Source organism: Palaemon carinicauda, chromosome 20 (genome assembly GCF_036898095.1).
Source record: "Palaemon carinicauda isolate YSFRI2023 chromosome 20, ASM3689809v2, whole genome shotgun sequence".
Lineage (NCBI taxonomy): Eukaryota > Metazoa > Arthropoda > Malacostraca > Decapoda > Palaemonidae > Palaemon > Palaemon carinicauda.
Window position 1 is genome coordinate 91,567,013 of NC_090744.1, and position 10,000 is coordinate 91,577,012.

Sequence of the window (10,000 nt, forward strand, 5' to 3'; positions counted from 1 at the left end):
TCTTGTACACCTTTTGTTGAGACCGTACAATATATAGAAAGTGAGTTCTTTCTGTATTCATTCTATCCCATATATTAAAACTTTATTTCAAGGTGTGAGCTACACCTTAACTTTCCGCTTAGGAAAATATATAAGGCATTCTAGAATAAGAATTAACCTTAGTTTTAATATCTTGGGAGATTACAGCAATTGGCTGGGCAGGAAATACAAGTATGTCTCTTGGCTTCTTTCCTTTCTAGCTTTTCTGTATAAGCTACATGTATTGATAATAAGTGAAAAGCCTTCACTTGATACTCATGGATTTTCTTCTCTTTACAGGAGGACCATCCGAAGTGCGGGAGTATGTTCTGCAATGTCCGCAGCAAGAACTTCTGTGGACATGAGTTATGTAGGAGGCACGCAGCATGCACAGCCTCTAAAGGTGATCTCCGGTATTGCGACCCTCAGGTATGTATCATATGTACTAACCTGATTACCAAGGCATTTGACACCCCTAAGTCGGCGGAGTCAAGGGATGCTGCTAGGGAAAACTTGCGAACCTGGGTGAGGGGTTTTCAGAAAAACACTTCAGGCCCCTACCTTCCAAACGAGAAGATGAGGGCTTACCTTTTCCCTAGGGCATTGGCTGATGCAGTCGTTCCTCAGCCTCAGGAGGAGATACCAACTGTCCAGAATCCGGTAGATTCTGAAGTCTCGGCCGCCCTTCAAGACATCCAGTTGGGCGATAGGATGTTAGAAGTATTGGATTATACAGAGAAGGACCTTCTGGGAGAAGGTCAGGAGGAGGAGCTGACCCAGGCTCCAGAAATAGAGGAGGAAGAAATCGACGAGGTGTCGGTTACATCGGTTCCGGCCCCGGAATCTGTTCTCTCTACATCGTCTGCTATCCCAGGTGATCTGGGAAGGACTCTTTCTTCTATTGTTGAGATGATTCAACAAATACAAAAGAAGTATGAGGAAAAGGAAGCTGCGATGAAACTTGAGATCCGTAGACTCGCAGCATCACGTGGGCCCCAGAAGCGACTCAACGTGAAGGATCTTCCTTTGTGCTCGGATACCAATCCATGGAGGTATACCGAACACATGCCAATGACAACCGGGAAGATTGTTATATCGGAGAAGTTGGGCTCAATTCCCCTGGAAGATGTGGAATTTTGGCCCAACAAAGACTCTTACCCGGACTGCTTTGTCCCTCTTAGGAAGGAGCCAGCCTCAAAGGAGTAGATGTAGCCGAAGGAGGTCATAGTCCTTGACCATAGTAAAGCTCGGGCATTACTAGTGACCTCGATGAAAGAGAGGGGCTTCACGAACTCAAAGGTGCCAGCCTTGAGTAAGAAGCTTCCCATCTTTGTGGCCTCTCCAACCAGAGCCTTTCCCTTCATGGAAAAGGGATACAGTATAAGGCAGCCTTGAAGGTGGCGGAGGCAGGGAAACCATGCCCCTCCTTGGAGGAATGCAAGCCGTTATCCTTGACCTTGCCCTTGGACCAAAAAGACTGGAAGGACGTCCACCTTACCTTCTCTGTCGGGAAGCTGGAAGCTGATATTGCCGAACGTCAGTTTGGTGAGGAACTTCCAAAGCTGTCGGAGTTTCTCTTGCGTAGAGAGCAAGAGACGAAAGAAAGACTTGCGGCATCGATGTCGTTGCAAATGACATTGGAAACGATGGCAAATGACACCAAGAACCAGGATATGTTCATGGTAGTGGCCAAAACCCATCTGGCCACAGTTACGAAGGATCTCTATAGCTTTATTAAAGCTAGGAGAGCCTGTAGAGAGTTCGTGTTCGCCTCGGCTGCGGTGAGGCACGAACCTAGGAAGCTGATCTCCTCTTGCATCTGGGGTAAGGACCTCTTTCCCAACGAAGTGGTTAAAGAAGTAGTAGACAAGGCCGCCACAGAGAATAGGAACCTTCTCAAAAAGTGGGGCTTAAATCTTAAGAGAAAGTCTTCTCCGGATGAGGGTCCCCAACCCAAGAAGAAGACAAAAAGACCTAGGCTATCCTCTCGGCCGGCTAAGCCCTACCGACAACAACAACCGCAACTTCCTGCGACCGTGGTGCCTCAGATAGTGGCACAACCTCCAACCACTTACCGGTTGGTACCTCAACGTTTTAACCCAGCTTTTGAAAGGCAGATTACTTCCTTTCACTCAAAAGCTTGAGGAACAGCCAGAGGTTCTTCTAGACGCCCTTCAAGGGGAAGGGGATTCAGGGGAGGACGTGGTCAAGGAAGCAAGGCCTCAGGTCCACAACAACAGAAGTGAGATGCTTCCAGTAGAAGGGAGACTACATCTATTTAGGGATTGTTGGACCTTCGATCCCAGTCTAATAAAGAATGGCCTAGGTTGGAGCTGGAGCAGTCCTCCACCTCAATATCCTCAGTTCTTCCAACACTCTACCCCCGTTCTGGAAGAATATGTCCGAGAACTCTTAGAGAAAAGTGTAATCCGAAAAGTGAAGTCCATCAAGTTCCAAGGAAGGCTGTTTTGTGTTCCAAAGAAGGACTCAGAAAAACTTGTCTTGTCGCCACTCAACAAGTTCATAGTGAACTACAAGTTCAGGATGCTCACACTTCAACACATAAGGACCCTACTGCCCAAAAGGGCATATACCGTGTCTATAGACTTGTCTGACGCTTATTAGCACGTTCCAATTAATCGTCACCTCCCCTCCTACATAGGCTTCAAGTTACAAAGAAGACTTTACGCCTTCAGAGCCATGCCATTCAGGCTAAACACAGCCCCAAGGATTTTCACGAAGCTTGCGAATGCAGCCGTCCATCAATTACGCCCAAAGGGGATCCAAGTTGTGGCCTACTTGGACGACTGGCGGGTGTGGGCAGCATCCAGGACAGAATGCATGCAAGCCTCCAAGATAGTGATCCAGTTCCTGGAACATCTGGGATTCAAGATCAACATAAAAAAGTCTCGACTATCTCCAGCTAAAAAATTTCAGTGGTTGGGAATCCACTGGAATTTGAAGTCGCATCGACTTTCCATTCCTGGGAAGAAGAGGAAAGAAATAGCAGGATCTGTCAAGAGACTATTGAAATCCAAACGGGTATCAAGACGCGAACAGGAGAGAGTGCTGGGCTCTCTACAGTTTGCTTCGATAACAGATCCAGTGCTAAGAGCACAGCTAACGGATGCAACAGGAGTCTTGAGAAAATACGCATCAAACGAGCGAAGAGATCTAATGAGACCACTACCGACTCGACTGCGAACGCTTCTCAAGCCGTGGCCCAAAACCAAGCAACTGAAGAAATCAATACTTCTTCAACCTCCTCCCCGGTCAGTTACTATCCACACAGACACTTCAAAAGAAGGCTGGGGAGGCCACTCTCACTAGAAGAGACTCCAAGGAGCTTGGTCCAATCTTTTCAAGTCATTTCACATCAACTTTCTAGAGGCCATGGCAGTACTTCTGACACTGAAGAAAGTATCTCCTCGCCACTCGACCCACATAAGATTGATTCTAGATAGCGAGGTGATAGTGAGGTGCCTGAATCGACAAGGGTCGAGGTCGCCTCAAATCAACCAAGTGATGTTGGCCATATTCCGTTTGGCAGAAAGGAAGAAATGGCACCTGTCAGCAGTTCACATTCAAGGGTTCCGCAACGTGACAGCGGACGCTCTATCCAGGTTTACACCAATAGTGTCAGAATGGTCCCTAGACGCAGGATCGTTCTCCTTCATCTTGAGATAAGTCCCGGAACTGCAGATAGACCTCTTTGCGACAAAAGACAACAAGAAAATACATCGTTATGTGTCCCCATACGAGGATCCGCTAGCCGAGGCAGTGGACGCTATGTCCCTAGACTGGAACAGATGGTCCAGGATTTACCTGTTCCCTCCGCACAACCTCCTTTTGAAGGTCCTCGACAAACTGAGATCCTTCAAAGGGAAAGCGGCAATAGTGGCCCACAAGTGGCCAAACAGCGTGTGGTTCCCTCAGGCATTGGAACTACGACTGAAGTTTGTACCGCTACCGGATCCAACCCTGTCTCAGCGAGTGCAGAAGTCGACTGTCTTCCCTTCATCACAGAAAACCCGGAACCTTCATCTCATGATTTTCTCTCCTTAGCGATGAGAAAAAGATTCGGGGTATCAAAAGACAGTATAGACTTTTTTGGAGGAAACCAGAAGACAATATGAGGCATCATAGAAGCGGGTGTACTTTGTCAAGGCGAAGAAACCAAAAAGAAATCTTGACAGATTTCTATTTATCATTCTTCATTTACCTTCATGAGCAGGGTTTAGCAGCCAACACAATATCAATGTGCAAGTCTGCCTTTCAGGTCGACCTTTCTAACGACGTTCTTAATGAATTCCGAACGCCCGTGCTAAGTTTAGTTCTTCAGCACCTCCAAGACCCATTTCATGGTCACTAGATAAGATTCTTTATTTTGCCTAAATAATGAACAATGAGGAGTGCGCTTGGAAGAATTTGACTCAAAAGGTCATATTTCTGTATGCACTCGCTTTGGGGGCCAGAGTTAGTGAAATAGTGGCTCTCTCTAGAGAGGAAGGCCACGTCCAGTTCTTGGTGGGAGAACTGAATCTATTTCCAGAACCAACGTTTCTTACCAAGAACGAGCTACCCACCAACAGGTAGGGTCCCTACAGAATCGGCCCTCTGAAGGAAGTTGCATCTCTATGTCCAGTGGAGTGCCTAAAGGTCTATCTTCATAGAACTTCAGACTTTAAGGGAGGACAGCTGTTCAGAGGAGAAACCTCGGGTTAAAATTTATCTCTGAAACAACTAAGGGCGAAACTCACCTATGTTATTCGCAGAGCGGATCCAGACAGTACACCCGCAAGTCATGATCCGAGGAAAGTTGCCTCTTCCATAAAATTTCCTTAATTATATGGACTTTGAACATCTTCATTCGTACACCGGCTGGTAGTCATCCAAGGTGTTCTTTATGCACTATGCGAAGCAAGTGAAGCAACTCAAGAGGTCTGTGGTAGCAGCAGGTAGAATTCTTAAACCTGCTGTTAAAATGTGCGAGGAACAGTTAAATTAATTTGGGACGATTAATTTAGAGGGTGGGTGTGTAGTGACAGACTGTTACTACACACTGAGTGATAGGCCACTAACGTGTCCTTACGAACTGTTCCATTGATTTTGGTGAACTAAAAGCATAATACAGACACTTGTGCCCAGCGTTTCTTACGCTAGTGTAAATAAACAGTAATACAGACTCTATCAATATTATTAATAATTCGATTAAAGTGGCAAATCTGTTTCCTTTTAGACGAAACAATATTTTCTGTTTACTGTTTTCTTTATGCTTTAATGGATATCGTCCATATTTTATAAATTTTATATATGATGACTGATATATATGTTTATTAAATTTTTAATAAACTAGTTCATATATTCGCCCACACTCATTTTATTGGAAATGTACTGAGCATTAAGTTTAAAATATAGATAATTTTAACATGGAATGTCTTCTAAGATTGTTCCTTTCTTCAGGCAAAAATCCACTCGCTTTAACCCTTCCTTAGGAAGGATTAACGTTGTACCCTAAGGAGATGGTGGTAGAGATGCAAAATTTGTTCCTATATGGATACAACTGTTATCCAATAGTTTAATAAGAGTAGACACACTGGGGGAGATGTCAGGAATTCATACTGACATTGGTGACTCTTATACAAACTTTGCTTTATAATATATAGGGCGAGACCACTATACAATCTTGTCATTTTGTCATCATCCATAGTTAATATATACTCTTCAAAATTTTTTCAGAGTCTAGTACGATTCTTCCCTGTAGGGGGCAGGAAGCACTAACATAATTCATGCTTAGATGAAATGATGTATGACGGTAACATCATAGGTCTCTAGGTCTAGAAGGACCAGGAAAATACTTTCTTGAGGGTACGGTACCGGTTGAGAATCCGCAGATACAGTAATGCTCTGGTAAACTTCCATCAGGACGACATGGCCTGAGCCCAAAAAACGGATTTTTAGCCAAGCGAAAAATTTATTTTTGGGTGAGGTAGCCATATCGTCCTGATGGACGCGCCCTTCCTTTTAATGTAAAAAGGGCTTATTGACCCCTCCCTATAATACAGTATCTGTAGCACCTCGTTTATCGCTACAAGGAATAAACATGGCGCTGCCGCCTTCGTCAGATACACATTGGAAACGGAATAGGAGAGATACCTTATGATCGGCTCTCTTTTCATTCTCGTTTTTAGATTCTTGTCACTGTAACGTTAATACTGTTCGGAGTGAAGATAGCTATGTGCGTGTCAAGAATACGTCCTCTGATATTATGCGATATCTCTGTTAGATTTATTTAGGGATATTCGCTCCAGGAGTTAGAATTCTGGATACCTTAAGGTAAAACTCTCTGGGAATATCACTGTAGTCAAATATACCCTAGGAAGCTACCCTTTAGGAACTTCCATCCGGACGACATGGCTACCTCACCCAAAAATAGATTTTTCGCTTCGCTCAAAATCCGTTATATATTGCTTCTCATTCCCACGGAAATGTTAACAGTTTTAGGGATTATAAAGAAATAGAAAAATATGTCTATTAAACCTTCTTCCTTCTGTCGTATTATTCATAATCTAATTCTGTTTAATCATCATTATCATATCATTTACCTGGAAAATTGAATGACAATGATGTTTTATTTATTTCGGACTTGCAAGATCTGGTTTCCTTAGACCACAGTTTTTTAATCTTCTTCCAGGTTTTTTTTTTTCTGGTCTTACCAGCCTTTTATTTTCATTGGAGGTAATTATTTTCAACTTCTCTTGTTTTTGTTGAGAAGGCTAAATAATGGAAGGCTTATCTGCCACACTTCTCCTCAGGAAAAAATTTAATTTCTGAAAGATGATGGTAAAATAATAAACAATTATACCAATGAGAATTTTATTGAGTGTTTGAAAAAAACTGAAGATGCTATACCGACTTTACTTCAAGTCTTCATCTTCTTTTATTTAATGAAACCTCTCTCCACCAACATGGATGCGAAGAGTCCTGAACTATTAACCACGGTTTTAAGAAAGGAAGATCACAGAGATATTATCAAGACCTACAGATAGAAAGGTCTTGGATATTATAGTTCCTGAGACGTCATTGAAAAGATTCCCTTTAGGTCCTTAATCTTGGGAAGAGGCAACACTTGGTAGGTAATGGTAAGGTCCGAAGGGATACCCGAGACCTTGGTTGTAGGCGAGTGGGAATCTGTTGCTGTAGGTGAGAGGGAGATCGTGGCCGTAGGTGAGAGGGAATCGATTGCTGTATGTCAGCGGAGATGCTAGATTCTGGAGGTGAGGGAATCCATAGGCTGGAAGAGAAAGTTTCATTTGCTTTACTATTCTGCATTAAAAAGAAATATTCCCAATTGGAGAGAGAAGGAAGCTCATTATTTCAAAATACCCAAGGACCAGTCTTTGAGTTACCAAGAACCTTTCAAAGTACTGTACATAGGGAAAATCAATAGATGCTCGAGCAAACCAAGTCATTATGTTTTGAATATTATGTCTTTAATCCTAAAGAAATAAGAAGTAAATTGATAATATTTTGAGAATTTATTAAGCATGAACTGTAGTATGAAAGAAAAATTATATCCTAAAGAAATTCAATTATTTCAAGAGAAATGAACTTACGATGTGCGTAGTGTAGAACGGAGGCTTCAGATCTTGCAATGGCTACAGCCAAAATAAAGAAAAGAATCTGAAAAGAAAATTTCAAAGAAATCTTAATATCTAATGACATTTTTTTAAAGGCTAAGTAAATGGATTTCGGAATTAATCTTTTTTTCTCTATCATGACACAATCTAAGTTTAATAAACTTCCTCTTCAATAATCGATGGCAAAAATGCTATTCACCAGAAAAATATTTGTTCCTACTGATTAACAATATACATTTATTTTGATAAAACCTGTACTATATCATAGAGTTGGATACACATGTAGTTCAGACACTGCTGAAAAACTGGCAGTTGATAAATTACTGTAACCTGTGCTTTAAAATCATCATCAAAATTATGAATCTACCCTTTTTAATGTGGAGTTGTTTTGAAGATTTTTTTTTAGACTTTCTCATAGATATCCTTCAAGTAAACCATTTTGAACTTGTCCTACCTTACTGTAAAAACTCATTTCATTATACTCAAACATTTTTCGGATCCTAATGATACCAATACTGCACTCACCAAACCCTTCATAATGAATAAGTGTGATCGTGATACTTGTTCAGAATACTCTACACCAAAACCCTTTGACGAAGTAATATTTATACTGGGAAGCAACCTTGGGGCAGGACTCACTCGGCTACGCCTTTGGTAATTATTCGTCATAAATGATAATTGCTTAATATGTACACAAAGTAATTGTAGAAGTTTTTTGTTTCATTTACTTATCTTTACGTGAAAATGAAATAAACTTCCCTATATCCTGAGCTTGACTGAGTCCGCCCTGAGATGAGGAAATCAGATTGAAATAAATGATCACGATTTTTTCCTTTTCTTTATTTCGCTTTCCCGAAAATAAAAAAACTTGGTCGCAGGCAAACATTGAACTTTTAGAGATAACTTATTCAGACGGGAGTGCATGTATACACCGCCTGTTTCCAGATACAAGCCTTTTATTTTGGCGGATATACTAAAATTCATTCCATCCCCCTTTGAAAGCTTTGTCGTAGGCTGCAATATTTGAGGTACGCATAAAAATGCATCATAAATTCTTAAGTCAAAGCGTTTAAACGAAAACTATATTACTTAATCATCTGACACCCATAGGATGCATAGGAGCTCAATGAATTCACGCTACGTGTCTCATGTTCCATCTCTCTGAGCTCAACCAAATTCTCATATCTAACCTTCCTGCGCTTTGTCATCAGCTCGTTTCTGTTGGTCTACTATGTCCTCTCCTGCCCAGTGGCTTCCATTCAGGTACATCCTGGACTAACTTGTCTTCCTTTCTCAAAATATACCCCATCCATCTCCATCTTGACAATGTAACTATTTTGTTCATTCTGGGCACCCTTGTCACTTCACGAAGTGCCGTAATTGTTATATGCTGCTGCCATTTGATTCCCCAAATCCTTCTCAATGCTTTATTCTCAAAGCAAAGAAAGTTTGCACCAGTTGTTTGCGCTGCTGAACCACGACTAGTGCTCATAAGGTAATGCTGATCTTACAATTGAAATTATTTTGATTTTGCTGTGAACTGATATTCGATTTGACCTCCAACTGTTTTTAGCATACATATTGCTTGTTGTTTCCTGTTTATTTTCTACTTGATTTCTGTAACTAGTGTTCCATTGGTGGTAATAATAGTTGCTAAATATATGAAAGAGTTTGAGTTGGGTAATATTACTCCTCCAAGACAATTCGGCTGATCACTACTCCGAATCTGCATGACTCAGCCTTTCTCTGGTTGATCACCAATCGAATCTTTCTCCCCTCCAATATGTATCACCATTAACATCATCAACAGCATTAGTCGTTACCAGTAAACTGCAGAAGAAAGGCCTCAGACATATCCTTCCATTTACGTCTGTCTATGGTATTTCTACGCCAGTCCACACACACACTTTCCTAGTTTGCCAACCCGTCGTCTTCGTTTTCAGATTGTTCTTTTTCTGTCTCGTAGAGTTATTCCCATCATTAATTTTTCCATAGCTCTAGGAGTTGTAACTAGGTTATGTTTTCTAAGGATTTAGTAAGACTACAAGTTTCTGATGCATAAGTTAAAACTTGTAGGACCATCTCGTGGAATACTTTTTTTCTTAGAGAAACTGGTATTTTATTTTTCAAAATCTCATTTTGTTTACAAAAAGCTCTCCATCCTATGCTTATTCTTCTTTGAATTTCGGTCTTGTGTCCTGGGGAAGTATTTACTGTCTGTCCTAAGATTAAAATTAAGCTGTCTTTCTATTCGGCATAATATGGTCTTTGTAAATATTGTACATATCAAGGAGAGTAAACTTATTTGGTGGTAATTTTTCAGGTCTTTTCTGTTTCCCTTT